The 12,776-nt window shown below is 46.8% G+C and overlaps 1 protein-coding gene across 1 annotated transcript in view; it reads left to right on the top strand.

Annotated features, from left to right (window-relative positions):
- The window catches only part of LOC144607345 (dedicator of cytokinesis protein 7-like), a 160,536-nt gene that overhangs the window by 69,522 nt on the left and 78,238 nt on the right, over positions 1-12,776 (top strand). The window lies entirely within an intron of this gene.

Raw genomic sequence — 12,776 nt, forward strand, 5'->3', positions numbered from 1 at the left:
ATAACTTAAAAAAGATAACACCGATTTCAATGAAACTTCTTCCATTAGCACCAAAGGACGACGGTGAGTAAGGTGGGCCTAAAATTGTCGCGCTATCGTGTACCGTTTTGGCTGTAGTTCAGGAACAAACAAACAAACAAACGAGAGTTTTAGTATATAGATACCATGATAAGATTCAACTATCTCGTGCTGTTTGTAGAACAACCTGTGTACAAATTCACTGCTGTTTTGACCTGACATAACAAAAGTCAGTACATTTCAGAAGCACTTTACTGCCTGTGTGCCTTGTGGTACCTCAAGGGTTCAACATAACTGCAAGGCGTTATGAATCTGTGGAATTCTCTGCCACAGAAGGCAGTGGAGGCCAATTCACTGGATGTTTTCAAGTGAGAGTTAGATTTAGCTCTTTGGGCTAACGGAATCAAGGGATCTGGAGTAATGGCGTCCATGCACGTCGTCCTCTGTTCCAACATAAAAATGAGGTCAATTTGGAAAAAGCCAGTGAATAAGATCATGTTCATAGGTTCTAGGAGCAGAATTAGGCCATTCGGCCCATGAAGTCTACTCTTCCATTCCTTCATGATTGATCTACCTTTCCCTCTCAACACCACTCTCCTGCCTTCTCCCCGAAACCCTTGACACCCGTACTAATCAAAAATCCGCCTTAAAAATATCCAATGACTTGGCCTCCATAGCCGTCTGTGGCGATGAATTCCGCAGATTCACCACTGAAGTTGGGCACAAAAGGAGTGATAGAATGGCAGCCTTTTCATATTTTAATCTGTGCTATTGCTTTAGAACAGCTATTTAAAAGACAGAAAAAACTTTACTATTAGCATTTATAGATAATTTGAAATAATGTTTTATGCTTCCCAAATGGTCAGCCATGATCACATTGAATGGCGGTGCTGGCTCGAAGGGCCGAATGGCCTCCTCCTGCACCTATTGTCTATTGTCAATTTCATGAACTATTAGTAACGGTTCTGACATTAAACCATTTGTCCATTGGGTTCCTGAGTAAGAAAAGAAACTGCAGATGCTGGTTTAAATCGAAGGTAGACACAAAACACTGGAGTAACTCAACGGGTCAGGCAGCATCTCGGGAGAGAAGGAATGGGTGACGTATCGGGTTCCTGAGTAAGACGTTTTGTTACTGCAGGTCAGACGAATCACATATGGAAAATAAATTGGGTGGGATGTTGAAATTTCCAGTTGGCTTCTGGTTGCTTTCTGCCCAAACTAGCTGAGATGTGTTTTAAATTTGCGTGGCGGGAGTTGGCAGTAAAAGGATTTAAGGTTTCTGGATCTGATAACTGGAATCAACGGCCAATAATCCTAAGTAGCGTGTAGGAAGGAACTGCAGATGCTGGTTTACTCCGAAGATAGACACAAAAAGCTGGAGTAACTCAGCGGGACAGGCAACATCTCTGGAGAAAAGGAATGGGTGACGTTTCAGGTCGAGACCCTTCTTCAGACTGAGAGTCAGGGGAGAGGGAAATCGAGAGAAACAGACAGTGATATAGAGAGATATTAGTTAAGTTTGTTTCGTTTATTGTCACGTGTACCGAGGTATAGTGAAACCACTTATTGCGAGCTAGCCACTCAGCAGAAAGAAAATGCATGATATACCGTGGAACAAATGAATGAAAGATATGCAAAAAAAGTAACTATTTTACTCAGAAGAGTAATTCTGAGCAATGGTTGATTTGCAGCTAGTGCTGGAGTAACTCAGCGGGTCAGGCAGCATCTCGGGAGAGAAGGAATGGGTGATGTTTTGATTTGCAGCTTTTACCTATATATTTTTCATGTCCACATGCTGCACTCTGATTGATTTCCCCCTCTTTCTCTTTCATTCTCACTCTGTCGATTGCTCAACCTCCTTGGCGACAGAACCCATGGGAGGTTTGATACGCCTGTGTTCTTGTGCAATTTCCAAAAAAAGCAGAGGGTGGATTTTTCTTATAAATTGATACCGTATTCCTTGGTTACAGAACCATAGCTGGGCGGGGTGGGATGCAGCCAGTGTTGGAGCGACTGCCACCTTTGATTTGGTTCCAGAGAGGGGGAAAAAATCAGCCTGAAGAATAAATACTGTGTTCAGTAATATTTGCAAGCAAATGTGTGAGTGTGTACGTGATATGTGTGTGAGAAAGAGAGAGAGAGGGGGAGGGAGAAGGACAGAGGGAGAGAGTGAGAGAGAGAGAGAGAGAGAGAGAGAGAGAGAGAGAGAGAGAGAGAGAGAGAGAGAGAGAGAGTGTGTACGGGGGAGAGAGAGCACGAGAGAGTGTAAGGGAGAGAGAGGGAGGCGGCAATTGTAAGATGAAAGATGAAATTGGTTTGCTTACAAAATCACGAGAGGAATAGATCAGGTAATGCACAGATTCTCTTGCCCAGAGTAGGGGAATCGAGAACCAGAGGACATAGGTTTTTCATACAAAGGGTGGTGGGTGTATGGAACGAGCTGGAGGAGGTAGTTAAGGCAGGTACTGTTACAACATTTAAGAAACATTAAGACAGGTACATGGATAGGACAGGACAGTTATAGAGGGATGTGGGCCAAATGCAGACAGGTTGGACTAGTGTAGATGGGACATGTTGGCCAGCATGTTGGGCCAATGGGCCTGTTTCCACTATGTTTGCTATGACTCTATGACTCTACAACTAACTGTCTACCCCTTTTCCCTGTGAACTATTCATCATCCAAACAGCTCCATATACCATAGGCTTGTGGTACTAATTTTTGGATCGCATTTGGACTTCAAGAAAGTTTTGAAAAAAGAGCAGAAATATTTCTTACTTAGAACACTGGAAGCAAATAGCTTGGATTTATTTAAGGAATGGTATGTGGAGGAGAAAGAAAATTGGGTTCAAAAATTTCTGGTAGGAGACTTGCGTAGAAGCATAGACAGATTGGTTGAAAGAACTAACATAGAAACAAAGAACTGCAGATGCTGGTGTTCTTCCAAAGAAAGACACAAAGTGCTGGAGTAACTCAGCGGGTCAGGCAGCATCTCTGGAGAAAAAGGAAAGGTGGCGTTTTGGGTCGGGACACTTCTTCAGACTGAAGAAGGGTCCCGACCCGAAACATCACCCATCCTTTTTCTCCAGAGATGCTGCCTGACCCGCTGAGTTACTCCAGCACTCTGTGAAACGTCACCTATCCATATTCTCCAGAGATGCTGCCTGACCCGCTGAGTTACTCCAGCACTCTGTGAAACGTCACCTGTCCATGTACTCCAGAGATGCTGCCTGACCCGCTGAGTTACTCCAGCACTCTGTGAAACGTCACCTGTCCATGTACTCCAGAGATGCTGCCTGACCCACTGAGTTATGTGTCTGTCTTTAGCCAAAAGGACTGTGTTGATGTATGGAATTGCATTTGATATTTCGAGTTTGGAGATACAGCATGGAAATAGGCCCTTCATCCCAGCGAGTCCGTGCCGACCAGCCATCACCCCGTATACTAGCACCGTCCCACACACACACTAGGGACAAGTTACAATTTTAGCCGAAGCTAATTAACCTACAAACCTGCGCGTCTTTGGATTGCGCGGGAGGAACCCGGAGCACCCGGAGAAAACCTGCACGGTCACGGGGTCTGCTACACAGACAGCACCCGTAGTCAGGATCGAACCCGGGTCCCTGGTGCCGTAAGGCAGCAGCTCTACCGCTGTGCCGTCCAAAAATGTGATAAGTACTGTTTAACCCAGTTGGTTAAGGGTTAAGAGAGTGATAATAATTCTGTTTTTCAGGGTCCTTTATTTTTCCCCTTTCCTAAGCCCTCCTGATCATGTGTTAATTGGTGTTGGGTTCGTTGATTTGTGGCTGTTTCAGGGTCTGTCTGCCTGGTGTCTCGTTACAGAGCCGAGCTGAAACATCCATCTCATTTGATTTTCACTAACTCCTTAAATGGCAGTATGCAATCGCCCTCCACAATCTCCAACCTCACGTCACACAGTGTTTCATCATAAACTGGTTCCAAGCACTGTGCCCTTTAGCCTAGTTCTGTCCACCCATCGATGTCGTGTGGTTACATTTACTGGCACTTTCTCCCAGTCCCAGAGACCGACCGCAGTTTGATCCGAGGCAAGTAACAGATCAGAAATTAGACTAAATACTGGATCGGCATCTGTTTAAGTGCGGGATGCAGAGTTGGAACTGCAAACTCACACTGGGCCTGAGTTTCCTATCAGGCCTGAAGGGTGTAGCTGTTTATTCTGGCTCATTTGCTCTTGAATCCGGAGTCAAGTATTAACACTTCCAGTAACCCTTACATCCCCCCCTCTCTCCCCATCCCTCCCCCACCCAAGTCGTACCAGCTTCAAAGTCATCTTGTTGCGTCTCATTGTCTGTACTCATTTTCACCTCGGCACACAGCTAACAATGGCCAGTTTCCTTTATCATTGTTACTTTTTTGCATATTTTTCATTCATTTAGTTCAGTTTAGAGATGCAGAGTGGAAACAGGCTCTTCGGCCCGACGAGTCCGCACTGTCCAGCGATCCCCGCACGCTAACGCTATCCTAAGGACACTGGACGGCTCGATTGTAATCATGGATTGTCTTTCTGCTGGCTGGTTAGCACGCAACAAAAAGCTTTTCACCGTACCTCGTTACGTGTGACAATAAACTAAACTCAAACTCAAACTTTGGAACGGCTCTGGTCTCCACCCACTGTGTTTACTCCGAGCACTGGAAACATATTATCGGGATGTGCATCTGTACAAAACTCCACATTATCGTGTAGAGAAAGATCTGAGCTCAGTAAATCTCCCAGTTTGAGATTAGAAGATTAGCATCACAAGTGCTCCAGTCGCCGATGAAACCATTTGTCACCATAACAAATTGTTATGTATCCATGGGTGTAATGAGTTAAGTCCTGTACATAATAGGTGCTGACACAAACCACCTGATCAGCATTAGTGAAAGGCCTGGATAGAGTGGATGTGGAGGGGATGTTTCCACTAGTGGGAGAGTCTAGGACCAGAGGCTATAGCCTCAGAATAAAAGGACACACCTTTAGACAGGAGATGAGGAGGAATTTCTTTAGTCTGGTGTTTTTAGGTGGTGAAACTGTGGAATTTATTGCCACTGACGGCTGTGGAGGCCAAGTCAATGGATAGTTATTGGGTGGAGATTGATAGATTCTTGATTAGTAAGAACATCAGGGGTTATGGGAAGAAGGCAAGAGAATAGGATTGAGAGGGAAACGAGGATCAGCCATGATTGAATGGCATAGACTTGATGGGCCGAATAGCCTAATTCTGCTCCTCAAATTTATGAACTTATGAGCTATCAGGTCATGAATGATATCAGATCCGATATACTGAATGGAGGTCATTCTTCACACATGAATGACTCTCAGTAATACTTCCCCTGTCCTCATTTCCACCCTTCAGGGTCTCGACCCGAAACGTCACCCATTCCTTTTCTCCAGAGATGCAGCCTGTCCCGCTGAGTTACTCCAGCTTTTTGTGTCTCTCTTCGGTTTCAACCGGCATCTGTTCCTTCCCACACTCAACGTCCAGCCAGGCAGGAGCCAGTCTGCAATCCAAACAACATCGTAATTAGTTTAAACCAGCGTCATAAATAAATTCATTTAATAGTCCTGCAGCAATAATTTCATTCGCGGAGGGTTCCGTCTGTAACTCAAGTCTCGCTGATTTATTTAAAGTGTTTTGTTTGTTCGGTTGGGAGTTTTGGGGGGAAGTCTGGAAGTCTGAAAGTCTGACAGAATCCCTCGAACTGTTGCACCAGTCAGCAGGGAAGTCAGGGACATGTACCCGCACAAGTGTCCAGCAGCATGTAGCTCTCTGCTCCAGATCTGGCCTTCAGTTCAGTTCAGTTTAGATTATTGTCACGTGTAGCGAGGTATGGTGAAAAGCTTTTGTTGCGTGCTATCCAGTCAGCAGAAAGACGATACATGATGGGTCTCGACCCGAAACGTCGCCCATTCCTTCTCTCCAGAGATGCTGCCTGACCCCGCTGAGTTACTCCATCATTTTGTGTCGATCTTCGGTTTGAACCAGCATCTGCAGTTCCTTCCCACACACGGTTACAATCGATCCATTTACAGTGGAAAGATGCATGATAAGGGAATAACTTTTATTGCAAGGTAAAGGCAGCAATGTCTGATCAAGGATAGTCCGAGGGTCACCAAAGAGGTAGATAGTGGTTCAGCACTGCTCTCTGTTGTGATAGGATGGACGGCAAGTTGGGCGAAGGGCCTGTTCGTGTCGTGTGACTCTATGACACACAGCTGTGTGGAGTGCAGGGCAAGAGGCAGAGTAGTGTGTCAAGCTGACATGGAGCGTGGCTTTCAGAGCTGTTCTGGGGTCCTACTGTTGATGATTGGGGAAATCCAACCAATTCAAGTACTGAACAAATTCACCACCAGACAGGAGAGAAAATAGTATTAACATTTTAGCTCAATTAGATTTAGTCAAACAAAATAACATTTTTATTAGAGTCATAGAGTGATACAGCGTTGAAACAGGCTCTTCGGCCCAACTTACTCACATCGATCAACACCAACTCTTAAGGCTAAAGGATAAAGCCGGAACAGGGTACTGATTTTGGATGATCAGCCATGATCATATTGAATGGCGGTACTGGCTCGAAGGGCCGAATGGCCTACTCCTGCACCTATTTTCTATGTTTCTATATTTCATCTACACTAGTCCCACCTGTCTGCTTTTGGCCCATATCCCTCTAAACCTGCGCTATCCATGGACCTATCTAAATGTTTCTTAAACTTAACTTGCACAATACACTCACCCCCTCCATGACACACTGGTCAACCTGAGGAGCACCTTCAGCAACAGTCTGGTCCCACCGAGATGCAGCACAGAACGCCACAGGAGATCCTTCTTCCCTGTGGGTATCAAACTGTACAACTCCTCCCCCTTCTGTCTTAAACTAAATTAAGCTTCCCTTACACACAAAAGAAATGGACAGCAGGTTCCTGCTTCTGTCGTGTCCCCCACCCCAATCTTTGGACTTTCCACTCGTCACTTTAATCTCATGTTTCATGTATCTTGTTGTGTTTTATGACGGTTGGCAGACTAATTTCCCTCCTGGGATCGTATCGCATTGTATCGTAATGGTGCAAGATGAGGGTACTAGACAATGTGCGTACCAGATATCATGCAAAGTTGGCTCAAATTGGCTCAATGAAGACATTTCATCCTCCCTACCGGTCACAACATAATGGTGAAATTAGAACAGGAACCTGCTGTGCATTTTTTTGTGTTCTACAGGAAGTTTAGTTTAGTTTAGTTTAGAGATACCTGCTGGAGATGCGGTGGTGAGAGGGAGCAAAGGCTGAGCAGAGGCAATCGATAACATCAGGAAGGAATTGCAGATTTAGTTTAGTTTATTTGGGAGATACGGCGCAGAAACAGGCCCATCGGCCCACCGAGTCCGCGCCGACCAGCGATCTCCGCGCACCAACACTATCCTACCCACACGAGGGACAATTTTTACATTTATTCCAAGCCAATTAACCTACAAACCTGCACATCTTTGGAGTGAAGGAGGAGACCGGAGATCCCCGAGAAAACCCACGCGGGTCATGGGGAAACAGGCCCTTTGGCCCACCGAGTCCACGCCGACCAGCGATCCCCGCACACTAGCACTATCCTACACACACTAGGGACAATTTACAATTTTACCAAGTACAAACCTGTACTTCTTTGGAGTGTGGGGGAGGGGGGAAACCGGTGATCCCGGAGAAAACCCACGTGGTCACAGGGAGAATGTACAAACTCCATACAGACAGCGCCCAAGGTCAGGATGGAACCAGGGTCTCTGGCGCTGCAAGGCAGCAACTTTACCGCTGCGCCACCGTGCTGCCCTTAAGGATGAATCAGCTCCACGTTTATGTGGATGTTGGAGTTCAAGAAATTGAATTAAAATTGGAGAACACACATGTAATTTTCCACAGTAAACAGCAGTGTAGCTCTGCAGAAGGAGATGAGGAGGAATTTCTTTAGCCAGAGGGCGGTGAATCTGTGGAATTCTTTGCCACAGAAGGCTGTGGAGGCCAAGTTAATGGATATTTTTAAGGCTGAGATAGATAGATTCTTGATTAGTGCGGGTGTCAGGGGTTACGGGGAGAAGGCAGGAGAATGGGGTTAGGAGGGAGAGATAGATCAGCCATGATTGAATGGCGGAGTAGACGATGGGCCGAATGGCCTAATACTGCTCCCATCACTGATGACTTTATGAGAATCTCGAGGTCAAGGGCTTGCACTATAAAATGACGTTAAAGGAGCAAAGAATTCCAGTGGCATTTAATCACACAGAACCATTTTTGGTTAAAATAGTCTAATTCTGTCCTGGAGCTAAGAAGGTTGTACTGATCCACAGTGATTATCATGTCTAGAGTGGACTCGTGGATTTTACAGCAAAGCCAGTGATCATTATCGAGATCTTATATCTCTAAGCTAAACTAAACGATATACAGTATCTCGTCTCCCTTTTCCCTGACTCGCTGTGTGAAGCAGGGTCTCGACCCGAAACGTCGCCTAACTCCAAGATGCTGCCTGACCCGCTGAGTTATCCCAGCTATTTGTGTCTATCATTAACTCCATTGCTCTTTGAAAAAATCCACAAAATATATCCCATTCTTTTTGTTTCAACTTTATGGTTGGAATATTTATCTAATCTATATAACAAAACTCTCGTTTGTTTGTTTGTTTGTTTCTGAACTACAGCCAAAACGGTACACGATAGCGCAACAATTTTAGGCCCACCTTACTCACCGTCGTCCCTTTGGTGCTAAACGAAGCGGTGTCATTGAAATCGGAGTTATATTTTTAAAGTTATTCACATTTTAAAGTTTAAATCTATCTCCTTGGGAGGGAGGGAGGGAGGGAGGGAGGGAGGGAGGGAGGGGCGGGAAGGAGGGAGGGAGGGAGGGGCGGGAAGGAGGGAGGGAGGGGGGCGGGAAGGAGGGAGGGAGGAAGGAGGGAGGATAAGGGGGGTTGAGGGGGATGGAGTGGGAGGAGGGGGAAGGGGTGAGGGGGGAGGAGAGGGTGTTGCACCAATGCAGGAGAGGTTTGGGTCCACTTGGCCTAGTTTCCTTCGAAAGCCATGTTGATATTTTTCTTTTAATGATGATGACGGTGGGGAAGACACAAACCTCTTAATAACGTGTTAAACAAATCACCTCTTCTCTCTCCTCCCCTCTGCTCTTTTGTTAATATAAGTTGTTTGCTGGTTGCTGTTGTAATATATAAGACAAGGGGGATGTTGTGATATTGCTGGGACTACTTTGTGTATCCAAGAACTACTTTGTATGGCTGTGTATATAAGTGATGGGTGTGATTAGGCGGTCACTCTGGATGCAGGTGGCCACGGAATAAACAGCCTGGAGTTGAGCTCCAGCAATGTAACCTTTTATACACGTGTACTTGTGGTCCGTCCAGAGTCACTAAAGGTACAACACGTACCGGACCACGAAGTACAACATGGTGGCAGCGGCTTGGTGTTTCACCTAGGGAGGGGATGAAGCATGCCCGAGCAGAAAAGGTTTTTAAAAAAAAAATTTTTTTTAAAGAAAAAGAGCCCTGAAGGGAAACAAAACGAAAGAAAAGTTTCCAGCTCGGTACGGGACGTTTGGAGTGCATCCCGACAGGGCCAGTGTGAGTTGGTATAGTTACCTGCTCAGTAGTCGGCGCCGAGTTGCCGACGTGATGCTGCAAGCTGCTGGGGGCGGTGCGTGTAGGCCCACGTCGCGCCCCAGCACCTGTGTAGGCCCGAGATTAGAAGCCTGCGACTGCTTCGCGGGGGAGAGACCGGGAGAGCCGACACACGGAGATGTGCGGTGACCGGGGAAGACCGGGAGACCCGACACCCACGGACGTGTGCGGTGACCGGGGAAGACCGACACCCGCGGAGGTGTGCGGCGACCGGGAGACCCGACACCCACGGAGGTGTGCGGTGACCGGGGAAGACCGGGAGACCCGACACCCACGGAGGTGTGCGGTGACCGGGGAAGACCGAAACCCGCGGAGGTGTGCGGCGACCGGGAGACCCGACACACACGGAGGTGTGCGGCGACCGGGAGAGCCCCGGAGGAGACCGACACCCACGGAGGTGTGCGGTGACCGGGAGAGCCCCGGGGGAGGCTGACACCCACGGAGGTGTGCGGCGACCGGGAGAGCCCTGGAGGAGACCGACACCCACGGAGGTGTGCGGCAAAAAGCAATGGCGTTTTGGTTTTGTTTGTTAAATATATTTTAGCCCTCGAATGGTAAAGAAAACAATTTTATATAAGACAAGGGGGATGTTGTAATATATAAGACAAGGGGGATGTTGTGATATTGCTGGGACTACTTTGTGTATCCAAGAACTACTTTGTATGGCTGTGTATATAAGTGATGGGTGTGATTAGGCGGTCACTCTGGATGCAGGTGGCCACGGAATAAACAGCCTGGAGTTGAGCTCCAGCAATGTACCCTTTTATACACGTGTACTTGTGGTCCGTCCAGAGTCACTAAAGGTACAACAGGTACCGGACCACGAAGTATAACAGTTGCCATACACCAGTTGTATACGACAGAGTTCTGTCAGGCCTGCAGTAGTCTGTGTAAATACGGACCTGCTACTGAGACCAGACAGTCAGCAAAGGGAATAATCCTGGTGGAATTTTCCATGGTCACTGCCGGGCGGCACAGTGGCGCAGCGGTAGAGTTGCTGCCTCACAGCGCCGGAGACCCGGGTTCCATCCTGACTACAGGTGCTGTCTGTACAGAGTTTGTATGTTCTCCCCGTGACCGCGTGGGTATTCCCCAGTTAATTGGCTCCGGTTAATTGGCTTTTGTTAATCATCCGTAGAATAGAATCATCCCTGGTAAAGAACTAGTGTATGGGGTGGGAAGGCAGTGGTAGAGCGGTGGAGTTGCTGCCTTACAGCGAAAGCAGCGCCGGAGATCCGGGTTCGATCCCGACTACGGGTACCGTCTGTACGGAGTTTGTACGTTCTCCCCGTGACCTGCGTGGGTTTTCTCTGAGATCTTCGATTTCCTCCCACACTCCAAAGACGTACAGGTTTGAGGGTTAATTGGCTTGGTAAATGTAAAAATTGTCCCTAGTGGTGTAGGATAGTGTTAATGTGCGGTCGAAAGGGTCTGTTTCCACGCTGCATCTCTAAACTAAACTAAACTAAACTGCTAATGATAATTTAGTTACTATCCTGCTCATCTGGGAATCTATACTCTTGAGTTTGGACAGCTTGTTTTGTGAGATATACTGTATGTGCTCGTGCAAGTAAAACCAGTTCCCAAGGCATGGGCCGACAAGTAGGTGCAGGTCCAGACAACCAGCTGCTCTACTCTCTGGAACTAACAGCACACAGATTCTCTGTTGTACGACAATATAGTAGTCCAGAGATCGTAGTGAGCACGTGCACAGTGTGTGTTTTGATGCTGTCTGACCTGCTGAGTTACTCCAGCTTTTTGTGCCTGTCTGTGTGTTTCGATTGAAGACAGGCACAAAATGTTGGTGTAACTCAGCGGGACAGGCAGCATCTCTGGAGAGAAGGAGTGGGTGGCGTTTCGTGTTGAGACCCTTCTTCAACTGTACTAAATTATCTTCTTCTGAAGAAGGGTATCAACCTGAAATATCATCCATTCCTTCTCTCCAGAGATGCTGTTTCCTTTATCATCGTTACTTTATTGCTTATCTTTCATTCATTTGTTCTATATTTCTATATTTCTCCATATCACCGTCTACATCTCTCGTTTCCATCTCATTCCATCTAGTTCTTTCACAACTTTCTCTCTCCATCCCCCCCCCCCACTCCTACATGAATGCATTATCATCGACCATCAATGTGTGCAATGTGTCTAATTATGAACACATAAACGCACACCTCCAGATTCAGGGGCAGTTTCTTCCCAGCAACTGAACCATCCTACCACAACCAGAGAGCAGTGCTGAACTACAATCTACCTCACTGGTGATCCTCGGACTATCCTTGATCGGACTTTGCTGGCTTTACCTCGCACTAAACGTTACAATTCCCTTATCATGTATCTGTACACTGTAAATCGCTCGATTAAAATCATGTATTGTCTTTCCCAGGGCCGTCTTAACGCATGGGCCTGATGGGCACTTGCCCGGGGCCCCACGAGCATAGGGGCCCCATGCTGATCTGTGTATGTTAAGTGACTTGCAATAAATAAATACTACTTTAAAAATGTACGTTCAATAAGTGCTTTTTTCGCAACATTTTCGGTCCCTAAGTGCTTCTCACAGCGATCTGTTTCGCAACAATTAGCTCCCTAAGTGCTTTGCTTTTCCATCCCTAAGTGCTTCTCACAGCGATCTGTAAGTGCTTTTCGCAACAATGTAGCACCCTAAGTCCATCGCTAAGTGCTTTTCGGTAAGTGCTTTTCGCCGGCACAACAGGGGGGGGACTGGTAGGGAAAGGGGGGTGGGGGAGAGTAACGGTAGGGGCCCCAGTACACTGCTTTGCCCGGGGGCCCATAATGCTGTAAAAACGGTCCTGGTCTTTCCGCTGACAGGATAGCACGCAACAAAAAGCTTTTCACTGTACCTCGGTGCATGTGACAGGAAGCTGGCGTTATTTTTGACCTTGCACTAATATTATCTATTTATTGTGTAAGAAAATAACTGCAGATGCTGGTACAAATCGAAGGTATTTATTTCACAAAATGCTGGAGTAACTCAGCAGGTCAGGCAGCATCTCAGGAGAGAAGGAATGGGTGACTTTCAGGTCGAGACCCTTCTTCAGACTGATGAATATTCT

Source organism: Rhinoraja longicauda, chromosome 28 (assembly GCF_053455715.1).
Source record: "Rhinoraja longicauda isolate Sanriku21f chromosome 28, sRhiLon1.1, whole genome shotgun sequence".
In the NCBI taxonomy this organism is placed as follows: domain Eukaryota; kingdom Metazoa; phylum Chordata; class Chondrichthyes; order Rajiformes; family Arhynchobatidae; genus Rhinoraja; species Rhinoraja longicauda.